The sequence below is a fragment of the Amblyraja radiata genome, chromosome 12, assembly GCF_010909765.2.
Source record: "Amblyraja radiata isolate CabotCenter1 chromosome 12, sAmbRad1.1.pri, whole genome shotgun sequence".
NCBI lineage: Eukaryota > Metazoa > Chordata > Chondrichthyes > Rajiformes > Rajidae > Amblyraja > Amblyraja radiata.
Genome location: NC_045967.1, coordinates 32414695 through 32430831, shown reverse-complemented (window position 1 = coordinate 32430831; position 16137 = coordinate 32414695).

The window sequence follows — 16137 nt, the reverse complement described above, 5'->3', positions numbered from 1 at the left end:
CTTAACAGCAAAGCATCAATTTTAGTGGCAAAAGATAAATAAAAATCTGTTTGATTAATTCCTGTCCTCTTCGTAAAAATAATCTTCAAGATTTTTCTTCTGCCCAACTAAAGGTTGAACAGAAAAATATTGGAAGAGATGTTTGTCCTACCCTGCATACATGCACTTGTACATGCAAGATTGGAAACCTTAATAGGAAAGTTTTCTGACAGGATTCAATGTAAATGCCGAAATTGCATGCAAAAGGGCAGTTTATGCAAATTACTATATTGCAATTAACTAAGTCGATATGATACTATCAAAATTAATCAGTGAGAGAACAATTAGGTTATGGACTGTTCAGCGATTTAGTGGTTAAGATACTAGAAGGTACATGGACCCAAAATGTTCCTTCCCATATCATACTGGAGCACATATCTGCAATTACTTCGGAGTGGTAAATGATATATAATTCCCAGCCCCTTGGGTGTCTAAATCAAACCAAGATGCAAAGAAAAATAGATGCAACATCCCACGCGAAGGAATGGTGTTGTAGCTGCAGTGTGAGGCAACCATGCAGATTCCCAATGCCCTGTACTATCTGCAGGGTCCTCACTGAGTTACACATACAAAAGAAGCTGGAAATAAAATGTGCAGTTTTGAAGGTAAGTACTGACTGAAGTTGGAAGCCTGTAACACAGTGTTTCATGCCATGCTGGTAACCGAAACAGCATCAGAAACCAAAACAGAAATGGCACGAGTTTTCAGCAGGTCACCTGAAGCAAATACATTCCAGAGATGCTGCCCACCTGTTGGGTGTTTCTCACATTTTTGATCTCCAGCATCTTTCACTTCAAAGAGTTGCATGATGCAAGATTCAATAACTCCAGCAATCACCATAGTTACTCGCCTCTGGAGTGAACATTTTATATATCAAAAGTGCTTTCCGCATTTCAGTTATTTGTAATGTTCTTTGCCGATACCATATTAACTAATGCTGCAGATGTAATTAACCCCCTCACAACTCTTATAGAGAGTTCTGATGTCGTTCTCATCAATCCAAATTCAACTCCCAACAGGAGGTATCGTGCTTGTTCTCTCTCCCTGTTTCTAAGCGATCTGTACCTCATGATGGACTGAAATTAGAAATGCTACTTCAACAGAGAAATAACTCAAGCTTGGCTCACTACTCACAAGATGAGCGTTCATATGTATAGTCGTATGCAAGCACTGCCAGGCAACAACTCTACTGCTGTGCCACCGTGCCACACTGGCACCAGAAGCAGGAGTCTTTACACAATGCCAAGAGGTGGTCTTTCTTTCCTGTCCAGTGTTCACTGCTTGCCTCAAACTGTAATCTAGATAATAAAAACATTTCTCTTTGCCGTGCACTTTACAGATTTTTCCTCCTCGGACAAATATCCTTTTGAAACTCTTTTTCTGGCCTATGAAGGATGTACACTTTGGATAATGGCCCCAGAGACAGATAGTGCCCACCCAATAACATGGATGGATGCTTTCAGACGAGGAAATAAAAAAATCTGCAAACACACCAAGGTGCTTCATGACTGCATGGCATATACTGGCCTTTTAACATTCATAGATTTCCTGTGCGTGGAATGAACAAATGAAGGAATGGATACGTTTCACAAATACAATATTTATGTAGTTATGAAATGCACCACATCTGGCAGGGCTGCCACTGCTCTGCTCCACTGAACCACTACTCCATTCGTCCTGCCATATAAAATCTATTTAAGAACCTTCTCTTGGAATCCCACACTATAAATAAATTAAAGATGTATTTTCAAACTTACGTAGTTGGTAATCCCTGAAACATTCTATTGTTTTACCAACTGTACTGTTTGTGTCGATCTCTCACTGAATTATCACAATGGTTGGGGTCTGTATCTGGCATCTGTTTTCCAATAAAGGCAGAACTTTCAAAATTGTGCTGGAGACGTTGTAAAAATAGTAAAAAGAGTTCACAGGACTTTAGCTTATTTATTGTGGGAAGTGACTCCAGAATTTTCTGGAAGCTCCGTAAAAACGATAACCATCTTTTGGAAGAAGGGTCTCGACCCGAAACGTCGCCTATTCCTTCGCTCCATAGATGCTGCCTCATCCGCTGAGTTTCTCCAGCATTTTTGTCTACCTACCATCTTCTGGAAGTTCTGCCTCTAAATTCTGAAAAAATGTTACCTCACCACAACTATCCCTAGTGTTCCATTGCAGTCGATGCATAGTATAGTTGTCAAGGTATAACACAGTAAACATCTGAGTTTAATTGAAGGAGTAAGCCTGAGCAAAAAAGCCATGCTTATTAATCAAGTTTTTTTTCTGAGGAAATACTGAAGAAGAAAAAACAATAAAAGATCATTGAAGCCATGTTTGTAGTCCAGGAAGAAATTCTCTGGATGAAATTGAAAACAAGGCAGACACATTTTCAGAGAAGTAATATTTTACAAATTTTAATCATTTATGAAAATCAGTAGTTATATTTATCTCAAGGAGAAAAACAGCTCGTGCAATAAGTGGTTATTTTCTATTTAAATCATGCCCATGCAGAATTTTACCTTAGTTATTGTTTTTTTCCCCCTCAATATTTATTCATTGGTGCACCACACTTTGTTGCTCCAATCCATTATACGTTTCATCCACAGGGTCGGTCACAACTGAGTTTGGGGTCTAAAACTAGAAGGGAATACAAGCCTCAGGAGTAGCCAAAAGGGAGGCTGGAATTCTCCAAAGTGGGAACAGATCACATAGTAAAAGCACATTCCAGTACTAGAGTGATACTACAATCATTTATGGTGTGATTTAGATGATGCTCATCTAACAGATGGCACAATGGGCTAAGTGTTCGGCTGGCAACCTGAAGGTGGCCGGTTCGAATCCTGCTTGGGGTGTGTACTGTCGTTGTGTCCTTGGGCAAGACACTTCACTTACCTTTGCCTGGGACTAGAGACGGAAATTAGCTACTGATTGGCTACAATCTCGCATATTTACATGCAAATGTTCATTAATATGCACTGTCCCTATAAACAAATTATTATTATTATTATGTTATTATTATTATAGACAATAGACAATAGGTGCAGAAGTAGGTCATTCGGCCCTTCGAGCCAGCACTGCCATTCACTGTGATCATGGCTTATCATCCACAATCAGTACCCTGTTTCTGCCTTCTCCCCATATCCCTTGACTCCGCTATCTTTAAGAGCTCTATCAAACTCTCTCTTGAAAGCATCCAGAGAATTGACCTCCACTGCCTTCTGAGGCAGAGAATTCCACAGATTCAGAACTCTCTGGCTGAAAAACGTTTTTCCTCATCTCCGTTCTAAATGGCCTACCGCTTATTCTTCAACTGTGGCCCCTGGTTCTGGACTCCCCAAACATCAAGAACATATTTCCTGCCTCCAGCGTGTCCAATCCCTTAATAATTTTATATGTTTCAATAAGATTCCCCCTCATCCTTCTAAATTCCAGTGTATACAAGCCCAGTCGCTCCACTCTTTCAACATACGACAGTCCCGCCATCCCGGGAATTAACCTCGTGAACCTACGCTGCACCCTCAATGTCCTTCCTCAAATTTGGAGACCAAAACTGCTCGCAATACTCCAGGTGTGGTCTCACTAGTGCCCTATTCAACTGCAGAAGGAATTCTTTGCTCTTATACTCAATTTCTCTTGTTTTGAAGGCCAATATGCCATTCGCTTTCTTCACTGCCTGCTGTTCCTGCATGCTTACTTTCAGTGACTGATGAACAAGGACACCTAGATCTCGTTGTACTTCCCCTTTTCCTAAATTGACACCATTTAGATAATAATCTGTCTTCCTGTTCTTGCCACCAAAGTGGATAACCTCACATTTATCCACATTAAACTGCATCTGCCATGCATCTGCCCACTCACTCAACCTGTCCAAGTCATCCTGCATCCTCACAGTTCACACTGCCACCCAGCTTTGTGTCATCTGCAAATTTGCTAATGTTACTCTTAATCCCTTCATCTAAATCAGTAATGTATATTAATGATTTAGAGGTCCCAACACCAAGCCTTTCGGTACCCCAATAGTCACTGCCTACCATTCTGAAAGGGACCCGCTAATCCCTACTCGGTTTTCTGTCTGCCAACCAATTTTCTATGCATGTCAGTACCTTACCCCCAATACCATGTGCTCTTATTTTGCCCTCCAATCTCCTATGTGGGACCTTATCAAAGGCTTTCTGAAAGTCCAGGTACACTAAGTATACTTGGTTGGAAAGAAACGCAAGCTGGGATAAGGCAAACTCATCAGCTATTTTTTTTTGTGTAGTGCTTTGAGATATTTTACATTATCTGGAAATGGACAGATATTTAGCATCTATGTAAATTGGCACATCTCACAACATAGCACACTAAAGTAGCATATAACAGAAATTGTGAGTTCAAGTTTCAGGCACAACATGAATGAACTCACAACCTGCTGAAATAAGAATGCAACTGCTGAGCCAACAGTGTCAAAAAAGCTTTGTCTCTCTGGACAAGCAGGCTGCAATTTGTTGTACATTTTTGTGCACCATAACACCTTACTTACCCTTCATCTTGCATTCAGAAGCAAGAGCTCTCATATGCTTATGTAACTCTCAGCTTCTACACACATTACTATAAATCACCAAGCGTTAAGTTATAGTTCATGTTTTGCAGGTTTGGGATTTATGCTGATGAAAATAGAACATGACATGTGGCTACAAAAAGGAATGAAATGATTGCAGAGAAATCAAGTTAAAATATTTGTGAAACTTAGTTATTTTGCATGAATGAATAGAGAGCACCTATTGCCTCTATTTGGACAGTTAGGGATGAGAGGTTGTAAATAAAACATTATTACTAAGCACAAAAAGAAAAGATCTTGATGCAGAAAGTTGTTGGAGCATGAAACGCTTTGCCACAAGGAGCGAGGTAGAGACTACAGCACAAAGACTACTATTAAAGGAAAATTGAATACATATTTTTTAAACAGAAGCTACAAGGCTGTGTAGAAAGCACAAAACAATGCTATTACTGTTGGATTGCTCCAGTAAAATGTCATTACAGGGAGCATGGGCTCTACAGTTTCTGCTATTAAATTGTACATCCAGTTCACAATATTGTTGAGATCTCATGCCCAAACAAAACTCTAAGAACCAACTTTCCTCTCTCCAACAGGCAACCCTTAAATTGTTTGGAAGTAATTTATAGTAGAGCCCAGGCCTGCTCGCTCCCTGTATTGATCTTTGTCATTCCCACAACTTACTAAGCACATAAAGTACTATAATGTATGTGTGAAAATTGACTGCTCTGCATCCACTGACTTTCTAAATAGACATAAAATGTTGGCCAGAAATAAAATTACATCCTAATAATAATAATAATAATATATTTTTATTGTCATTGCACATAAAACTGCAACTGCAATGCTTCTACAACTGCAATGCTTCCATCTCAGAAAATTGTTGGCATCCCCTTTTGTTTTTAGTCCTCATGTCTAACTTTCTCTCTTTATCTATTCCCTCTTTACAGGATAGAAGAAAGGCTTTCCTTGTGGAATGAGTACTGCCGAATTTTCAAGTTGCGGTTGAGTGGTAATTGTTGGGGACAATGGAAGTTTTGCTACAGTGGGTGACTTGATGGTACACAGTCATGGACACACAGAAACAGGGCAAATGTCTTGTGAAAGTGCGGAGTTTAGAGTTGCAACAAGTTATGAAAAAAAAGCTGGGATGAGAAAAAGTATACATCTTCCATATCTAAATCCCAACAACAGAACTATAATACAAAATATAAAGCTTTTGCCAATAACAATAAAAGTTTCATTTCTTAACCATAAAAGACGTATAAAGACAACTGTATGTCTGCAAATCTTAATAGATATTGTTCCATAGTAATATGAACAGCATAGGTTTGCCCATCTGTAGTTATGAGGAGTAACAACCTTTGAATTCTTCAAACATTGTCAGAATGTGGGAAAATGTACAGACACATCCATTCACACAATTCCAAGCACCACCATAAAAACTAATCATTTCAAATGACATAAAACTGCTTTAACAATCATACAATGAAGACCTCTGTATTGAAATATAGTAAAGTCCCTTGCAACCAAGCAGTAAAGTCAATCTGGTATCTATTTGCATCTCTTGAGTGATAGCAAATGACAAGATAAATGTACTGCATTAATAATAATCTAAACAAGAATGCTGAACAGATTAGTTTATTTACTTAAATTGTGCATAGGGCCAGTTTCCCCTTTGGCTTTATTAAAAACATTGGTGAAGTTCTGCACACTTGCACGAGAAGAAAAATTGTATCTATAGGAGAGGCAAGGAGAAATCGAAGGATGAGCTGGATGAGAAAGGCACCAAGAGAAATCAAGGACCAACAAAACTTCCATCTTTGCAGTGCAGAGCTTTCATCTGCATCACATGTGGTAGAGATGGCTATGCCGAAGGAGTCCCAAGCCAAATCACACAAAGTACAAATGTAATAAAAAGGAACTGCAGATGCTGGTTTATACCGAAGATAAACATAAAATGCAGGAATAACTCAACTGGTCAGACAGCACCTCCGGAGAATATGGCTAGGTGATGTTTCGGGTCCATGTTCTCTAGAGATGCTGCCTGACCCCCTGAGTTAGTCCAGTATTTTGTGTCCATCTCAGGCAATGTGCAACATATTATTACACCCTTGGGTATGATCATACTCAGGTATAGTAAGATTTTACTAAATTGTATGCAAAAAAACAAAATTCACTGTACCTAGGTACATGCGACAATAAAGCGCCATTGAGTGAACCACTACCGTGTCACAAAGCTACTACCAACAGCAGCCAGTTCAAGTTGTAATCAGTTTCCTGATGGAAGTAAATACAGATGACAGTGTTTACTGAAACAGACTTCAGCAATAGCTTTGAAAGAGCAGACACATCTTTAATACAGCCAAGTTTTAAAGCATACATGGTTCCTTCAGGGGGGTGAACCCTTGGAAAGCACCTGGACCTGATGGCATACCCGGTCGAGTTTTCAAAACCTGTGCAGATCAACTGGCTGGAGTTTTTACGGACATTTTCAACCTCTCACTACTGAGGTCTGAGGTGCCCACCTGCTTTAAGAGGACATCAATAATACCGGTGCCCAAGAAGAGTAAGTTGACGTGCCTCAATGAATATCGACCAGTGGCACTAACTTCTGTGGTGATGAAGTGATGTGAGAGGTTGGTTATGGTGCACATCAACTCCTACCTCGCCAAGAACCCTGACCCAGCGTCACAACAGGCCAACGGAGAATGCAGTCTCACTGGCTCTCCACTCCGCACTGGACCACTTGAACAATAAGGCTGTTGTTTATTGACTATAGCTCGGCGTTTAATACCATCATCCCCTCCAAGCTGGTTACCAGCCCCCCCCTCCGCCGGTGGAGGGTGATGGCCCGGGCGTGAGAGCAGCCGGTCCTTGTCCCGCCCCACCGGGTGTCGGGGGGGCTCAAACGTTTGGAGTACTTGTGGTTGAGCAAGCCCCCGCTCAGCCGGAAGTACTCATCGGACCCAGGTGCCGTAATCCATCCCGGGAGCCGGTCCCACACAATTTGAGCCGCCTTTCCTCGACACCCTTCGTCTCCCTCCGAGACGCAGGGAGGCGTGTCCTGTACAGGCTCCTCCTCCAAACCCTGCACTTCCTCGCCCTGGTCCACCGTCCAGACACCAAGTGGCGGTCAGTGTTGCCTTCCGGTCGCGAGGGGGGCCCCCGGTGGGGGTCCCTCTACACAGGGATTCTGCCCCTCTACATTGGGGACCTGGGATGAAGGGTATTGCACCGAGGTGTTCCCTGCAACCTGTTTCTCTCGCGGTTCACAGACTCGCCAGCTGCCTGCCACTTTTGCGGGCTGGAAGAGTCTGTGTACCACGTGTACATGGAGTGCGTGAGGCTGCAGCCACTGTTTGAGTACCTAAAGGGGCTGCTCCTTGCCTTCTGGCTGCATTTTTCACCCACCATCCTCATCTTTGGACACCCTGTGCGTAGAGGAGAGGGTAGGGCTGAAGATGTCCTGGTTGGGTTGCTCCTGGGCCTGGCCAAGCTGGCCATCCGCGAGTCAAGGCGCCAGATGGTGGAGGGCTCTACCCGAGCCGGCTGCCTGCCCCTTTTCCGGGGATACGTCCGTGCCCGGGTGCGGATAGAAAGGGAATACGCACCCTGAGGGAGTTCTGTGACCGCTGGGCACCGAGGGGGGTTGAATGTATCCTGGACAAGGATTGCAATATAGTTATTTAGCAGTTGCTTAGCATATTTGTTCGTCTTGTATTATGGTGGTGTTTTGTTTTATTGTATTGTAAATACTATTTTAATATTTGAATAAATATTTTTGATTAAAAAACATAAGAAAAAAAAAAAAAGCTGGTTACCAACCTCACGGAACTAGGTTTCTGCGCATCCCTCTGCAATTGGATCCATGACTTCCTCACCCACAGACCACAATCTATTCGAATTGGCAGAAATACTTCACCTTCATTAACAATCAGTACGGGAGCACCTCAAGGCAGCGTGCTCAGCCCCCTGCTCTACTCACTTTATACTCATGACTGTGTAGCCGGACATAGTGCAAAATCCATCATTAAGTTCGCCGACGACACCACCGTTGTGGGATGAATTACAGATGACGATGAGTCAGAGTATAGAAGTGAGGTCGACCGAATGAGCAAACGGTGCCAGCACAAATACCTGGCTCTCAATATCAGTAAGACCAAAGAACTGATTGTGGACTTTGGAAGAGGTAGGCTGAGGACCCACAATCCTGCTTATATCAATGGGACGATGGCACAGAGAGTCTAAAACTTCAAATTCCTGGGCGTGCATATTTCTGAAGATCTTTCCTGGTCCCAGCACACTGATGCAATTATAAAGAAAGCACATCAGCGCCTCTCCTTCCTGAGAAGGTTACGGAGTCGGTTTGTCAAAGAGGATTCTCTTGAACTTCTACAGGTGCTCAGTAGAGAGCATATTGACTGGTTGCATCATTGTCTGGTTCGGTAACTTGAATGTCCGAGAACAGAAAAGACTGCAAAAAGTTGTGAACACTGCCCAGTCCATCATCGGCTCTGACCTCCCCACCATCGAAGGGATTTACTGGAGTCGCTGCCTCAAAAAGGCAGCCAGCATCATCAGAGACCCACACCACTCCGACATAGAAACATAGAAAATAGGTGCAGGAGTAGGCCATTCGGCCCTGCGAGCCTGCACCGCCATTCAATATGATCATGGCTGATCATCCAACTCAGTATCCCATCCCTGCCTTCTCTCCATACCCCCTGATCCCCTTAGCCACAAGGGCCACATCTAACTCCCTTAAATATAGCCAATTAACTGGCCTCAACTACCGTCTGTGGCAGAGAATTCCACAGATTCACCACTCTCTGTGTGAAAAATGATTTTCTCATCTCAGTCCTAAATGACTTCCCTCTTATCCTTAAACTGTGACCCCTAGTTCTGGACTTCCCCAACATCGGGAATAATCTTGATTATAATAATAGAATAATCTGACCTCACACGCATTTCACCCGTGCCATTGGGAAGAAGATACAGGTGCCTGAAAACTGTAGCGTCCAGGTACAGCTTCTTCCCTACAGCCATCAGGTTATTGAATTGCTGGAGGAATACAACATGTAGCATGTGTAGGGGGAAATGGAGAATTGCCATTTCAGGTTTAGACCTTTCTTCAGCTGAGTCCAAAACACCATCTGTCCGTTTCCCCCCACAGATGTTGCATGACCTGCCAAGTTCCCCTGCAGTTTGTTTACAATTTAAGCTTCTATAATTTGTTTCCCTAGCACTAAAATATTCTGTTATTTTTTTTAATTAACCAAGGCATTGTTTTGTGAAGTCCGCAAACAGAATTGGAGGAATTACAGTAGATATCACCCACATAATAAGACTTTATCTAAAGTTGCTAAGGGCTGGTTAGAAATATTGAATTAAAGCATCTTGGTAACTTCAATAGGAAATGAGCTAATGGGCAGAAAAAAGGGGTTATTTTCAGATTCAGATTCAAACTTTATTGTCATTGTGCAGTGTACAGTACAGAGACAACGAAATGCAGTTAGCATCTCACCCAGAAGAGCGAACATAGAATAATGAGCAATAGATATATATACACGTATTTTTTGGGCAAAGAATGGTAAAATAATATTGTTCATCAGGAGCCAGCGCTGCATTTCGGATACATCAATGATGGAAGACATGCGTGTACCAAAGCAATATTCAGAATTTGCAAATATTACGAAACTCAGAAATGTGTTAAACAGTCACGAGGGTAGTGCTGTGGGTGCTCATTTAACTCGCAGTTGATTTACCATCTTACAGGTTAAGGGTTTCAAAGGCCCAAGCTGTCAGTTTAAAAAGCTCATGCTATCAGCCTTAAAAGCCTGTCTCCAGAGAGGCCAGTAGGAATATAACTGCAGTCATACAGTAAATGCATTTGCTGGTTAAGAATACAGGAAGAGTACATTAGTGATTAACCCTTTCAAGCTTATTTACACAGTATTGTATTCAAGTGAGTCATACTGGACTGCACTTGTCTGCTGATGGAAACCTGTGATTCTGACCAATGAAAAGAAACTGTGTGCTTGAGAGGGTAGACAAAAATGCTGGAGAAACTCAGCGGGTCAGGCAGCATCTATGAAGTGAAGGAAATAGGCGACGTTTCGGGTCGAGACCGTTCTTCAGACTTAAGTATGCTTGAGAGGTTCAGGTGCCACAGTAAAACAACTCACAAAGACTAAATATTTGAACCAGGAGGACTCTGTCGAACTTCTACAGGTACACAGTAGAGAGCATGCCAACCGGTTGCATCGTGGCTCGGTTCGGCAACTTGAGTGTCCGGGAACAGAAAAGACTGCAAAAAGTTGTAAACACTGCCCAGTCCATCATCGGCTCTGACCTCCCTACCATCGAGGGGATCTATTGCAGTCACTGCCTCAAAAAGGTTGCCAACATCATCAAGGACCCACACCATCCTGGCCACACACTCATCTCTCCGCTGTCATCAGGTAGAAGGTACGGGAGCCTGAAATCTGCAACATCCTGGTTCAGGAACAGCTACTTCCCCACAGCCATCAGACTATTAAACACAACTTCAAACAAACGCTGAAGTATAACAGCCTCTAGCGCTTTATCTGTTTATTTATGTGTGTATATATACATATGCTGTGGTATATGGACACACTGATCTTTCTGTATTTATGCCTACAATATTCTGTTGTGCTGCAGCAAAGCAAGAGTTTCATTGTCCTATCTGGGACACATGACAATAAACTCTCTTGACTTGACTAGAAGTACTGTGTAATCTGCTTGATGCCTTTTGACACTATGCACATATTTGAATTATCCATGGGGGTGCACCTCTCCATTATCCTGGATAACATAGGGTCGATTGCAGCGCATGACAACTCACAGAAAGGCTTTGAATGGACAGATCAGCGGCGGGGACACTTTAATAGAGAGAGGTGCGATGTGATACAGTTTGGTAGAAAGTTCAAACAATCTATATATTAAGTGACAGTTCTGAAGAACATGCAAGGCAGTTATCTCTGGATTACTTTGAGCACCACATGCCAGTGAAGGTAGGAAAAGGAAGTTAAGACAGATGAATGCATGGCTAAGGCGTTGGTGCAGAGGGCAAGGATTCAGATTTTTGCGCCATTGGGATCTCAACTGGGGCAGAGCTGATGTATGCAAGAGAGGTGGGTGCTCATGAAGTGTAGGGGGGACAATATCCTGGAAGGCAGGTTGGCTAGTGCTACTAGGAAGGGTTTAAACTATATTAGCATGGAGGCAACAGCCAATACTGTTGTGAGGCAGCTCAAAGGCCGCGAGTCGAGTCAGAAGGTAATGACAGCAAGTTCCGTAGACAGGGTAGGATGGAGCACTTTAGGCAGCATAGAAATACTGTTGAATTAAATTGCATTTGTTTAAATTTAAGAGACCCTACTGGCAAGGTGGATGAACTCAAGGCACGGATAGATATGTGTGACTGGGAGTTTATAGCCATTACACAATCTCGGCTCTAGGAGGGCAGGTCTGCAGCTTAATGTTCCAGGATACAGGTGTTACACGTGAGAAAATGGTGGGGTTTAGGGAGGAGGAGGATTTGTTTTATTGATTAAAATGTTCCTGCAGTAGTCCAAGATGACATTATTGTGGAATGGTCCAGTGAGGCTATAGAAGAGGAGCTGAAAAGTGAAAAGGGATGATCACCTTGCTGGGAATGTACTACAGGTTTTCAAATTATCAACAGGAAATAGGGAAACAAATATGCTGGGAGATTGTAGGCAGCTGCAAGATTAATAGGGCGATCATGGTAGGGGGCTTAAACTTTCCTTATATAGACTGGGACTGCCATAGTATCGAGGGCTCAGATGGGGTTGAACGTGTCAAGTGTTCAGGAAAGTTTTCCCATGCATTATATAGAGGGCTCTACAAGCGAGAGGGTAAAGCTTGATCTACTCTTAGGAAACAGAGCAGGGGCAACTGACTGAAGTGTCAGTGAGGGAGGAGATGGGCAAGGTCCTCAATGAATGTTTCCTGTTTTATTCTCAGAGACAGACATGAAGATTAGGGAACTTGGGAATGTTGATGGTGATGTGGAGGGTAGTCGGTATTACAGTCGAGGAGATGTAGAATGTCCCAAAGCATATGTATTTAGATAAATCACTTGGGCATGATAATTTACATCCAAGGACCGAGAGAAGCTGGAGAAGGGATTGCACGAGCCCTAGCCATGAGATACAAATTATTATTAGACAGGGGTGAGCTGGAAAACTGAAGAATGACTCCTAATTAGTGTAGAAGATTCAGAGGTATGATATACATGCATTTGAAAAGACAGAGGTTGATTTGGGATATAGTCGGCATAGTTTTGTGCATATTGATGCGACTTAAAATAAATGTATCAAATTTGTAAATAATCAAGGTTGATGGGGGAAGGATTATAGACATAGTCTATATGGACTTTAGCAAGGTCTTTGACAAGGTGAAGCAGGATAGGGTGCTCTGGAAGGCGAGGTAGCATGAAATCCAGAGAGAACTAGCAAACAGGATTATGAACTGGCTTCATGGTGGGAAGCAGGTGGTGGTGAAAGGCTGTTTTTCGCACTGTGATTAGTAGTGTGCCTCAGGGATCTATGCTGAACCCACTGTTATTTGTCATCTATAATCAACGATTTGAATGAGAATGTCCAAGGCATTATTAGTAAGTTTGCAGAATTTATTATAATGGGTGGTATTGTAATCAGTAAAGATGGTTACCCCAAACTATGTCAGGTTCTTAATCAGCTGAGTAAGTGGACCGAGAAAATGCAAAGGAAGGTAAATGAGAGATGTTGCATTTGGGTAAGTCAAATCAGGACAGGATGTTTGCAGTGAAAGGTAGGAGAGCATGATAGAACAGTGCAATCTAGATGTACAAGTCATAGTTCCCTGAAAGTGGCATCACAAGTAGATAGGATGGTGAAGGCAGATTTTGGCACGTTGGCCTTCATCAGTCAGGGAATTAAGTTTAGAAACTGGGACATTATGTTACTGAAGGGTCTTGACCCGAAACGTCACCCATTCCTTTTCTCCAGCGATGCTGCCTATCCCGCTAAGTTACTCCAGCATTTTGTGTCTACACTATATTACAGTTGTATAAGGCGTTGGTGAGGCCGCACATGGAGTATAGTGTTCAGATTTGGACACGCTGCAAATACAAAAGACGGCATTAAGCAAGAAAGAGCGCAAAGATTTACAAGGATGCTGTCAGGTCTCAAGGACGGAACAGGGAGAAGCTAGGACGTATTCCTTGGAGTGCAGGAGGCGGAAAGGGTGACCTTATACATGGGCAAAAAATCATACGGGGCTTAGATTGGGAAAATGCAGAGTTTTTTCCAGGGTAGGAGAATCCCAAACTAGAGGGCATAGGTTTAACATGAGAGGAGAAAAACTAATAAGAAACCTAAAGGGCAATATTGTTACACAGAGTTGGTGGATTGGAGGTGTATGGGAGCAGTCTGCCAATGGAAGTAGTTGAGGTGGTACAATCTAAGGGCCATTAAGTTACAACGTAGTGGATGTGGAACGTTTCCACTAGTCTAGGACCAGATGGCACAGTCTCAGAATAAAAGGCTGCATCTTTAGAAAGGAGATGAGGAGGAATATCTTTAGTCTGACAGTGATGAACCTGTGGAAATCATTACCACAGATGGCTCTGGAGGCCAAGTCATTGGGTATTTTTTAAAGCAGAGATTGAGATTCTTGAATAGTAAGTTTATTCAAGGTTACGGGGAGAAGGCAGGGAATGGGTTTCAAGGAAAGATAAATCAGCCCAGATTGAATGGAGTAGATTCGATGGGCCAAATGGCCTAATTCTACTTCCATGATCAATTAACATATGAATACCACGATTAATATAAACATGTGCCTTAATGTAGATGGTTCAAGGGCTGGAGGATACAAGGAGATGGGGAGTGTGTGGCAGCCACAAGGGAAATTTGTAACTGTCTCAAATTCAATGTAGGAAGGGCACTGGAGTCAATTATGGCCTATGTACAGGAAATTGGTTAATTTGCAGGGCAATGGGGAAAGAGCAGGTTGATGGAACTGATGGAAATGCTATTCAAGCTGGCACAGACTTAGTGGTCAGAATGGTCGCTTCTAATTGAACCTTGAATAAAATAGTGTCAGTAATTCCCCCGCAATATTTACCAACCAAAATCCAAAGCTATTCAGTAATGCCACTGTGTGTTTATGCTCGTCATCTCATGCCTTCCTATATTATAGGGGTTAATTATGTTCTATTACAGCACTTAGAGCCCTTGTCAATCAAGATAACTACATTTGCTTTTAATAGAGAATGATCAATGGGAAGGATTAGATAGAAAAAAAATAGTTGACGGAAGTAATTCCGTTAAAAAAGTTATGTACTACATTAGGGATGAATATCAAGATAATTGACTTTCAAAAAAAAAACAAAAAAACTTTTGCATACTCAGCATAAAATTGTTCCCGAATGTTAAAATGATTTAATGACTAATGTTCCTCTCAATTACATTAACTTCAGATACTTCTGACATTTTTTATGGATGTCTAATAATCTTAGTCTTTATAAATTTATTGCCCTATTCAATATCATAGATTTAAAATGTGATTTAGCTTAAAATATTGTAGTTGTTTTACTTTTTTTTAAATTAGAATAGCACGTTAATTTAAATTGTTAGTATCTGATAGCTTTACAATTTGCGAAAATTTGTAACATTATATCTTACAATATTATTACGTACTCCGTGGTGGTTTAATAATAGATACAACAGCAGGTGATATTGTACTGTTGCAAACCATGATGCAATAGAATATAAATTACAGTATATTGATATACAATATGAGGTATGAGGAACTATTTAAATGATATGCTTTCAAAATTTCATGTCATCCGAGATAATGTTGTTCATAAGTTTCCATTTACCAACAGTCAATACTTTACTGTAACACTATGTCAATCCTTCTACATGGCTTAGAGTCAACATGGTATAACTTACTTAACCCAAAGTTTCACGACGCCAGAGAATTACAATTGTTCAGAAATTATTGCTGAAAATTGCTATCCAATTTCTATCAAAATATCCAAACCAGAATTATGGAACAAAGTGAGGAAGATGGACTGCATTAAAGTTGATGATACATCAGGCAACATTATACCCATGCCTGCGGTTTATCACAATGCTAATCAATCCACACTGCCAAGATTTGTTGAATGCTCTTCTCTTGACATGATTTGGTTTTATGCAATTTCTTTGTTTATTAATTAACAACATTCAAATAGAATTTCTAAATACATTTGAGAATGAAGATAGTGATGAAAAATAAATAAAATACAATTAACAGGATTTATTTTTTAACTATAGTTGTCTACCAAACTGCGGTGTTTTTCTTGCACTGTTTTGTATCAGTTTTTAAAAAAGCTATTTGAATTTTATCTTAATACAAACTGAATTTGTATTGTTATACAGCATTTCATTTGGTCAAATTTCAGCTTTTCTATGAATCCAGTCAGTCCTCAGTTTTTGTTTTCTCAGTAGAATGAGTGCAGCGAAGCTTATGAGGATATTGCCAGAACT